Here is an 11,624-nt window from a genome sequence, read left to right on the forward strand (position 1 = left end):
AGATATAACCTATACATGTGATAAGGAGAGTTGTGTTTTAAAATACCATGCTGCAAGAAAGCCATGCAACAATTGTAGAAATCATTGCCATTTCTCAAGTCAGTGAAGACGTGTTTTTCAAAAGGCTGCTGCACAGATATATGTAGCCATTAATTCAAATTAAAGCCGAAGCATGACAATTCTCACAATGCAATGGAAACAGACTTGACTTTGGATTTCAAATTCCATGAACAACGCTCCAAGGAAATGGCATTTTTTCAAAATAAATGGGCAACCAATTCTTATCAAAATTGACATACCTGCTGGAGGTAATAATATGAGTAGACAAGTAGATAAGATGGAATTTTGTATGTTAAAATTTTCAGAATTAATGAAGCATTTTTTAACAAATGTGTACAGTTAAAGATGCAAAAGCTATAGCAATCTAAAAGCCAGATGTCACTACGATAAATTTCACATCCAGTCTAGTTCCCATTTCAATTTAAATACCAATGGAAAATTAATCACCAATGGAAAATCAAAATAATAACAAGAAAATCGAGGCTCTTGTGAGAAAGTTACTCGTATTGGACTACAGGAGTTCCGGTCACGAGGGAAAATCTTCAGGTTAGATGTGTGGAGACTACACAATAATTAAATCCACAACTGCAGGTAGGTCAACACATTGCCAGATCCATTAGAATTTGAAATTTATCAAGATTGTCTTAGATCTTTAAAGCGGATCTCTTAACGGCAATTCAACAGCTCTCTACAGATCAACATTCACAAGAAATATGCCCTCAGGACTGCCATCAATTGACTACCATATGGAATGGCATTTAGTACAGGAACAAAATTTTTGAAAAAAGCCCCGAGTATTTATCTTCAATGATACCATTTTGGTCATAAACTCAAAATTCATTCTTAAAAAGAATAGCAGGTTCAAGGTTAAAGAGTATTTTAGAAGTATCCATAAAACACCTAGGATTTATCGGTGGTGAAGGTATGCAGAAAAAAATTAAAGAACAGTACAATCAACAACAGTGCCAGTAGTAGTCATTTAAATTTTTATGGTGTCACTTTCAAAAGTTATTCAACACATGAACCACATACACATCAACTGTATAATTTACGGAGTAAGGTGTCGAAATGAAAAAATTAAGGTTAATAACTACAACAACATTCCTAGTGCATTATCAAATGGATTTATCAGTAGAATGAGATTCCTCATACTTATACTAAGGCTTAACACAATGTAAAATGGAACTCTAAAGCACTTAATTGGTTCTCGTCTTATCCCACTTAATTTGTTTGTTTGTATGGTGTTTTTACGTTGCATGGAACCAGTGGTTATTCAGCAACGGGCCACTTAATTTGGTTCTAGAGTACGTAGAAGGCAAAAGCAAACAAAACAACTTTAAGATGGTTTTTCATTTGTATAGAGTTAAGAAAAATAACTAAAAAATTTCACAAATGTCACACCATAAACCCCTGATGGCAATTTAAGTAAAGTTTCCCACTTAAATCACCAGTAGATATCATCAATCTTTTTATGTTATTAAAACTTAAAATTTATTAGTTACCAGTCAGAACAGTAAAAAAGAGTTACAGATAAGCAGGAAGAATTCTTCAGGAAAATTACTTTACCTCATGACATGGTTACAGCCATACCAAACCCAACAGAAATGGTTTAAAGTAGGATTTAATATAGATGTCATATGTATTATGTCAAGGTCAGTGTCAACTGAAAGTATTTTCATCAACTGTAAAGGCCTGTCCACACGACCGGGCCTGATCGGCGGACCTCCCTTCTAATGGGCACACAAAGCAATTATCATGCTACACAATATCTTCTTTGTGGTAGCCACCATGTTTACCGTACCGCACTGAACACACTCCTGGCATCATTGGGCATGCCTACCTCTCCATCTCCCCACATGTGTGGACAACATTCACGGGTAAGCCCACCAGAATTTGCCAGTCAACCCCGGAGCACGCCGATCAGGCCCGCTCGTGTGGACAGGCCTTAACCATTACAAACTGCAATTATTTTCACACTAAAATACCAAACGAGGCTTCAGTGTTCTCCCTCCACCTCAAACATATATGCAGTATTTCCCAATTTTGACCGAATTAGGAGTTGGGGCAAAGGGTAACATATCTAAATTCTTAGATTTTGTGAAGCCTTTCATTGAACTTGTTAACCCAAAGATGCAATTCCTTTAACTTTAAAGTATGATTTTCATTTCCCTAAGTTTTTGCTTCCCTACTTTGTTGGCTACTAGGAAACCACTAAACTAACTTCTAATGGCTAGAAATGATTAAAAATTTTAAAACTTACCAAAGCAGTACCAACCAATTTTCTTTTAAATTTTAAGTTTTATTTTTAGTGATTACACCATGCAGACTCAACAGCTTAAGACTAGGTATATATTTGGGATTACCAAAGCCGTACCAACCAATTCTGTTTTTGTCTATTTTTACTGATTACACCATGCCGACTCAACAGCTTAAGACTATGTATATATTTGGGATTATGACAAGTCCAAGCCATCTCACACTTCACTTAAAACACCAAGGTTTCATAGTAAATGACGCCAAGGTTTCATATTAAATGATTAATCGAAGAATTTTAATTAACTTTCAAAAGAGTAAAAAAATAACTGATCAAAATTGGACAAACTAGTCCTTCAAAATTAATCCTACTATAGATACTTCATATACCCTTAACCCTGGAGGTTATTAGATTAAATAATTGGTAAAAGTAAGGCACTTTTAATTTCTGTAAATTATCCTAAGGTTGTCAAAGAAACTACATTTTCAAGGCACTTAATTTCTGTAAATTATCCTAAGTTGACAAAGAAACATTTTCAAGACACTTTTTAATTTCTGTAAATCATCCTAATTAAGTTTGTCAAAGAAATTAAATTTTCAATGGCAAATTTTCATAACTACATAAATTCTTTTTATCCATTGAAAACCATAATTGCAGCTTTCCTGGGAAGCTTGCTGGCTTATGTTTCATCACAAGGCTACAAAGTTCAGCTGAAACTCCATTGTCCTTAGTAGTGGTTATTAGGGAATCACTGTAGTTATTTACCTCCTAGAAAAGATCAGCAAGCTTGAGGCCCTTACGCACTGTGTTCTGTGGGGAGCACTATGGTTAGAAAAACAGCATTTAAATAATCTTGTATAGTATTGGGGATAATTATTAGGTTTGATAATCTTACAGATTTAAGTAACATTCAAACTTGCTTTATGCTTACTGTAACACTTTGGCATTGTTCTTATTAAGAATATGCCTACCTATTAAACTTAAATTTTAAAAGGGGAAAAGAATACCAAGAAATTTCAAAATTATAAACTATACCCACAAACGTCGTTTACCAGAATTTAATCTGAAGGCGGGCTAAATGTAAAAGTATTGTCAGAAATTAATACCAGAATTTAAACATTAATATTAGAATCAAAATAAAGTTTTATTGTAGTTATGTAAAAGAATTTTAACACTTTAGTTTTACACCTTAACAGATTTATTGTAGTCTAAAGGTAAATAAAGCTACTTCCTAACGAAAACTCCTAAGATATATTCCATCTTAAAACCATGCAGAGAACGAACAATTCCTAATTATGTATTTACAAGGCTATTACCAAAAGGAATTACTAGTTCTGGTACAATCTTAAAGCCACAAAATTACTAACCCCAAACTGCACTCCTTTTTACCTCGTGCGATCCACAAACTTAATCATTAAGCTCTAGATGCCTCCCTAAATTGAACTTTATGAACCTCATAGTTTAATCTCGTCAGTTTTTTGGTAAAGAATTATCTATTCGGAATTAACCAGCTCTACATCAAACTGAGAACCGTAGTCGATTATCTCCCTAAACAAGACTGAAATATCACATACCCAATGCCCCCTAGATCACATGGATAAGATTAAATTTCCTACAAACCTGCAGTATCCCAATGACGAAACCGTACATAAATTTTACCCCCTACCTTTTCAGACAAGAGGCAGCATGAAACTTTACTTAGCAATGCTACAGCCATTTCGCATGGTCATTACTAAAGTTAATTACCCAGAACATTCTGTCCAGTCATACAAAAACTAAATCTAAACGCATTGCTTCATTAAGACAGGAGTGAAACAGCAAAGTAGACCTTTCCTCAATTGATAAAGCATCAGTATCGAAGCACTAATGTAGAAATATAAATATGAACTAAGAGCTATAAAGAATTACGTTAATGAACTCCGAACAACTGTTAAACAACCCGAAAAACCCTAAACCGAAGACCGCCAAAGGCAGAACCTTGAAAAATTCTCAAACCGAGAACCACGGCAATGCCGAACCCTGGAAAAAAATCCTCAACCGAGGAACACTAGGCAGCCAACCAAAAACCTCAACCCCAAAGACCAACCGGCCGCAAAAACCTGAAAGACCTTAACCCCCGGAGACCTGCAGCAACCCGAAAAACCCTCAAACCTCCCAAAAACCCGACACGCACAACCTGAAAGACCTTAACCGAGACACGGCAGCAACCCGAAAGACCTCAACCGAGACACGGCAACAACCCGAAAGACCTCAACTGAGACACGGCAGCAACCTGAAAGACCTCAACCGACACACAGCAGCAACCTGAAAGACCTCAACCGAGAAACGGCAACAACCCGAGTAAACCTCAACCAAGACACGGCAGCAACCAGAAAAACCTCAACCGAGACACGGCAGCAACCCGAAAAACCTCAACTGAGACACGGCAGCAACCCGAAAAACCTCAACCGAGACACGGCAGCAACCCGAAAAACCTTAACCAAGATACGGCAGCAACCCGAAAAACGACAACCGAGACACGGCAACAAACCGAAAAACCTCAACCGATATACGGCAACAACCCGTAAAACCTTAACCGAGACACGGCAATAACCCGAAAGACCTCAACCAAGACACGGCAACAACCCGAAAAACCTCAACCGAGACACGGCAAAAACCAGAAAAGCCTCAACCGAGACATGGCAACAACCCAAAAAACCTCAACCGAGACACGGCAACAACCCGAAAGACCTCAACCGAGACACGGCAATAACCCGAAAGACCTCAAATGAGACACGGCAACAACCCGAAAAACCTTAACCAAGACACGGCAACAACCCTAAAGACCTCAACCGAGACACGGCAAAAACCCGAAAAACCTCAACCGAGACACGGCAAAAACCAGAAAAACCTCAACCGAGACATGGCAACAACCCAAAACACCTCAACCGAGACACGGCAATAACCCGAAAGACCTCAACCGAGACACGGCAAAAACCCGAAAAACCTCAACTGAGACACGACAAAAACTAGAAAAACCTCAACCAAGACATGGCAACAACCCAAAAAACCTCAACCGAGACACGGTAACAACCCGAAAGACCTCAACCGAGACACGGCAACAACCCGATAAACCTCAACCGAAACACGGCAACAACCCGAAAAACCTCAACCGAGACACGGCAACAACCCGAAAGACCTCAACCGAGACACGGGAGCAACCCGAAAGACCTCAACCAAGACACAGCAAACCTGAAAAACCTCAACCGAGAAACGGCAACAACCCGAAAGATCTCAACCGAGACACGGCAACAACCCGAAAGACCTCAACCGAGACACGGCAACAACCCGAAAAACCTCAACCGAGACACAGCAACAACCAGAAAAACCTCAACCATGACATGGCAACAACCCGAAAAACTTCAACCGAGACACGGCAACAACCCGAAAGACCTCAACCGAGACATGGCAACAACCCGAAAGACCTCAACCGAGACATGGCAACAACCCGAAAAACCTCAACCAAGACACGGCAACAACCCAGGACAAACTCAAAAACCTCAACCAGGACAGCATAACTACGCTAAAACAAGCAAAAATACTCAATTTAATAAGTCAAGACTACCGGTTCTATACATGGTAGACATTGTCTACCATGTATAGTCCTTGGACCACCTTTGCTAGGGCAGCACCGCCACCCTATCAAAGGTGGTCCCACTTAATTGATGTTACAGTTAAATCAAATTCAGATGAATTAATTTAAACTAAGACTAGGCAGATATCCTTGTATTAACTAGTTAAGTAATAAAATTTGTAAGCATTAGCTAAATTTTCGTTACTAAAGCTTTAAATCTCTATTTAAAACCTTGAACTAAAATATATAAATCTTATCAGTAATACTTAGTTTTGACAGTTTTCACATCAAATAAAATTGAAGGAACTACCCTATCTAAACACGAAGTCTGTATGATATCTATGATTTAACAGTTTACACATGATCAGAAGTTCAAAGAACTAACCTTCCTGAATATTAAGAATCTAACATTTAATAGGCTGGTATAAAAAGTTTTAAACGAACACCACTTTATATTAAAGATTTAACAAGAAAATTACCAGCAAATTAAAAGAAACTAGTTCCCTTTGTTATAGCTTACATTAAAAAAACGTGTAGCCTATAGCAAAAATAATTTATCCTAACCCATGAACAACTTTACTTACCGCAAGACAGTCACTGGTGCTTAACGTTAATTTATTGGTCAAAACGTAGGCAGTCACTTCGTAACGCAGGCAGTCACTTGGGTCTTCATAAAAAGTTTCTTACCTGGAAAGAAAGTTATATAATTAACCCAATTTTTAAAAATCTATCGATTGTTCCAATAGCAGCAAACCACTAGACAATCATAACACTGGCTAAAGTTAGTTACAACGTTAAAACTAAGTGCAATCAGAAAAGTTGGTTGCGCATATTATCCACGATAAACTAATGTTGAGTATTAAATCCTAAGAAAAGTGCTTTAACCTTCAGACATTTAAATAGTAACGAAGACCTCATAAGCTTACAATGAGAAGAATTGCCTGGTTTTCTACATAGTTAAGAAATTTTAAGTTTGAACACTAAGGAAAAAACTTAACAAAATTTGTTTTTGCTTTACTACAATAAATCGCACGCTGCCGTACAAAACCACCAAACTCCAGATCTAAGTACACCGACCTAACTCGCCAAGTCATGAGTACAAGTTTCCCCCTTGGCAAGGAGTCGGTAGTGACGTGTAAACTCAGCTTGAATGACTTACAACCACGGACACTAAGAGAACGTTGACACTGAAAAGCTCTCATTTCTAGAAGGAGGCGCTCTCCGATTTTCTATTAAACCGCTATCTCACACTCACGCATTTTTCTACGGTCATTCGTGGATACACGAGTGTAAGCATATTTAGCTACCTTAAAAAATTTTCATTGCCTTTTCACTTCTTTTCATTGATAGTTTTTATTTGTTCAGTAAAAAGTCTGCTTCACAATGAATGACATTTTGGTCTTGCTTCATCAGTTCGCTTTATTTGAAGAAGAATGATAACTTGACATATTAAAGTTAAAACTGTCTAGGCAAGTTAACTGGCCATTTTATATAGTGATGTAATTCATGTAAATGATACCCTGTTATTGGTTGTTGGGTAGCTGAAAGTTGTGCGATGTAAAATAAATGAAAACCCGTTTTAACGAAAGACTAGCCACATTTTATGATAGACTAAATGCTAAGTAAATTCTGGACTTCCCTTTACAAATACACTGATGACTATTGTCAGATACCTCGCCGCTGTTGTTAGCCTTTTTGCATAAGTTGTTATATGTAATGCACGAAAGCATGAACAGACTTTATGCTATTGGGTTATTCTTGTATATATATAATATATATATATATATATATCTATATATATATATATATATATATAGATATATATATAATAATATATATATATATATATATATATATATATATATATATATACATACATATACATATACATACATATATATATATATATATATATATATATATATATATATATATATAAATGTATGTATATATATATATATATATGTATGTGTGTGTGTGTGTGTGTGTGTGTGTGTGTGCAGTATGTCGTGCGATAGGGAACAATAGATCCAACGCGCCACTTCTCCTCCCGTGAAAAAAAAAAAAAATCACTGCGTTCCAACAGAGAACCCTTGGATAAATTTCTCTCCACTTATTTGTCAGTGAACCAGAAAAAAATGAAAAATAAAAATTTGGGCTCTAGTGCTCGTTGATAAGAGTTGCATGGGTCTAATGCATGTTTTTTTATTGCTTATGTGCAATATTAAGCATGAAAATCTACCAACATTTGGGTGTAATTATTTTCGAGATATCTGTAAAAATGTCCGAATTACTTCGCCGTCTTTGAAATATTACATTTTAATTATTATTGTTCAGAAGGGTGCTCATTTATTTGGAACAGAGAGAAGACTAACAAATATATATATATATATATATATAGTATATATATATATATATGATATATATATATATAATATAATCTATATACAAAATAAGCCAACAAACTGATAAAAATAGGCACACACAAAAAGCTATGAACTTAGAACAACGATGGCCCCTTTTCAAGGAAATGAATGAGGAAACTAGAGCAGCCTGGTCATAAATTCCTTTAAAAACTGAATTTAAGATTCGAAATAAGTTAAACTATCTTAACATGCAAGGCATAGATTACTAAAACAATATTGTTTTTTTTACGCGTAATAACGAAACTTCCCAAAGGGTGATGAAAAACATATTAAAAGAAATTAGATTGGAAAAAAATATTTATCATGAATATACCATCTAGCGACAACAAAAAGGTTAACAGTCCAAAAGCGTGCAAATTAATTTTCTGGCTTCTATTTTCGGGGATCTGAACAAACAAAAGCTAAGCCCTCGACAGGAAACCAATTAAGAGATGCGTATCCTGGAATTGTTTAATATTTGATTACGCGTGTCAGTATTTATTGATAATCCAATTTTCATATAAATCAGAAAAACGAATTATGGAACGAAACTTAGATATATTACCTTATTTTTTTTGTATGGGGAAAATGAATATCTAACTCTAACCTATACTGCCTTCTAGCGCCTCTACACTGAAGAGAATAATGCGAACGAAATTTACGCAACGACACACGCACACATACAAATACACATACACACACGTGTACAAATACATACAAGTACACATACACACACGTGTACACGCACACACATACATATGCAGTCGTGGAGCTGGTGAAAGGAATAAACAAGGAGTTGACCAAGCACTTTTATTTTTTTTTCTCACTTCCTCAGGGTCAAGTGATAAAAAAATATATATTTGTCATAATGTCACCTCAGTGATAGCAATACATAAACATAAAAACTACCGTACAGCTATTAGGAAAATCTAATGGTGTAAAAATTGTATTTACAAGTAGTCCGTCCAGTTGGTATATCCCCGGGATGCTGTTAACCAAATCACATGATTCAACAATGTTTGTTTTCTGATCTCTACAGCATTTTTTCCAATTGATTGTATGGTTATATTTATCCATATGCTTAAATAAACTACTTACTGTGTTCCCTGTTCTGACATTATATTTATGATGTTTTCTTGTCCCAAGTACTTTTTACTACACTGATTGCAAATGATCTCATCTTTTCTGTAGAAGGGAATTCTAGATTAACATCTTTTTAAGAACGCAGTTCTTAAAATTGACATTAACATTAAATGGCTCAGCAGCCAAGGGGTGGCCATATAATGGTTACAGTATGGAAAAGACAAGTTTTTTCATGTTAATATCACTCTTATGACCAAGTTCGTAAAATGTTTTCCTTGATTTACAGAATGCTCTGTTAATAAAATCACGAGGGTTCCTATGACTTGCTGCAATCTCTTGGACTTTCTTTCTCGGATGATGGTTTGAATAAAAATGCATGTAGGAATCTATACTCGTAACTTCCTGTACACAGATAATATAAAGTTTTAAAACATCTAAAAACGCCAACTTATTATCTAGTTTAGTTTGTAAGGTAAAGTTTCTAGTAGCTATTAGGACATTTACTGCTGTTAGAAAGATCCTTTCATCTTTGTCAACAGGGAACAGGCCGATGTGTTCTTGATAGTTGCTCTCGACCCACCCCAATATAAGATTTACGCGAATGATGAACAACTCCCCTTCCTGGACACTGGTATCACGTGATAATATATTAGCTTTCATGCCTCTATTTTTAGGAAAAACAATTTTACCAAGTTAGGTAGGCACTTTTACAGTTTCTGTTGTTTCAATTTCAAGTTAAACTCCGTAGCATTCTACTACGGGACTTATTCCTGAACTTCGAACCAGTCTGACTTTCAGATAGAAATTTCATTTCTATATTATAATTTCGCTGAGTTATTTCACTCTTAGTCTGTTCTATAAACAGCTAAATAAGTTTCTTAATAATAAAACCATGCCGAAAATCAGCTCTCCAACAGTCCCAAAAACGCCCTTTTATTCGAGTCTTCCTTTCATTCATGATGCGTCCTTTATTACCAGAATCAATTCATCAACACGACAGAATTATCTTGCCATAAACAATCACCTCATTCCAACTAATCATCTCTCCATAGGTTCCTTTTCAAATATAAGGACAGACAAGGAGGTTGGAAAACATCTATGAAGGGAGATTGAACCCTCTGATGACATCGAATGGTGTGTATTTATTTTCTTGCCCCCGATGTAGTCAGCAGAAATATGTCGGTACCTCAAGTAGTTTACTAAAAGTCCTCATCGATTGTCACGGAGGTGTTAGCTATCGTACTGGGGTCCAGCTGTCGAATCCAGGGTTTTCCAATATTCGGCAGCGTGCTAAAAAATGCAAAATAAATATTGAATGCAATCAATTTGAAATTCTGTCTAGGGTTCGTTCTCCTCAATAGATGGCAACACTTAGGACTCTTTTGTATAAATAGGTAGTCCCGAAGTTAAACAATCCAACTGCCTCCACCCCTCTTTTCATAGCATAAGTTTACCCTGGACTTGACCGTTTCTCTTTGTCACTCGTATTATTTCTTTCCGCTTGGATGGTAAGTTGGTTATGCCTTTTACCTGGCATTTTAATAAACTGAATATTTTGTAATTGTTTTTCGCATACAATTGTTTTTATATAGTCTTTTATACTGTTTTAATGTATCTGTGCATAATTTTTTACAGCTCTGATAATGAAGCAAGGCCTGAAACGTCAACGATAAAACCATGCAAATGCCTTAGATGTCTTTAAGTTCCTTATGCCTATATTTTGATATTTTGGCTGTTGATGCCACCATTCATCCTTCTATGCACATACATACATACATGCATACGTACACGCATGTATGTTCATGCATATAGATATAAAATTATTTTCACACATGAAAGTCAGAATATATGTATATTATATAATATATATATATATATATATATATATATATATATATTTATATATATATATATATATATATATATATATATATATATATATATATATATATATATATATAATATATATATATATATATATATATATAAAGCTGCAGTTACTCCATGATTTCACTCTTTGCGAGTACGTTCCAGAATATCGGATTTTCAATTTTCCTCTCATATGTTAGGTATAATGCCGCCTATTTCAGAACCGATGTGAATATGATCACCTATTTCGATATTCGGGAAATTTTTGGATGAAACTATTTATCTCCCCATCTATCTAACTATTTATATTTAAAAAAAAGCAGAGGTAGGTGGGTAAAAT

At 35.6% G+C, this 11,624-nt stretch overlaps 1 long non-coding RNA gene across 1 annotated transcript; it reads right to left on the bottom strand.

Annotated features, from left to right (window-relative positions):
* Positions 1-2,582: 2,582 nt before the first annotated feature.
* LOC135207140 (uncharacterized) lies at positions 2,583-6,996 on the bottom strand. Its single transcript, XR_010312917.1, has 3 exons — positions 6,854-6,996; positions 6,512-6,614; positions 2,583-3,124 (listed from the first exon to the last, which is right to left on the bottom strand). It is a non-coding gene; the product is annotated as an uncharacterized LOC135207140 (long non-coding RNA).
* Positions 6,997-11,624: the final 4,628 nt, after the last annotated feature.

The sequence above is a fragment of the Macrobrachium nipponense genome, chromosome 11, assembly GCF_015104395.2.
Source record: "Macrobrachium nipponense isolate FS-2020 chromosome 11, ASM1510439v2, whole genome shotgun sequence".
Taxonomy (NCBI): domain Eukaryota; kingdom Metazoa; phylum Arthropoda; class Malacostraca; order Decapoda; family Palaemonidae; genus Macrobrachium; species Macrobrachium nipponense.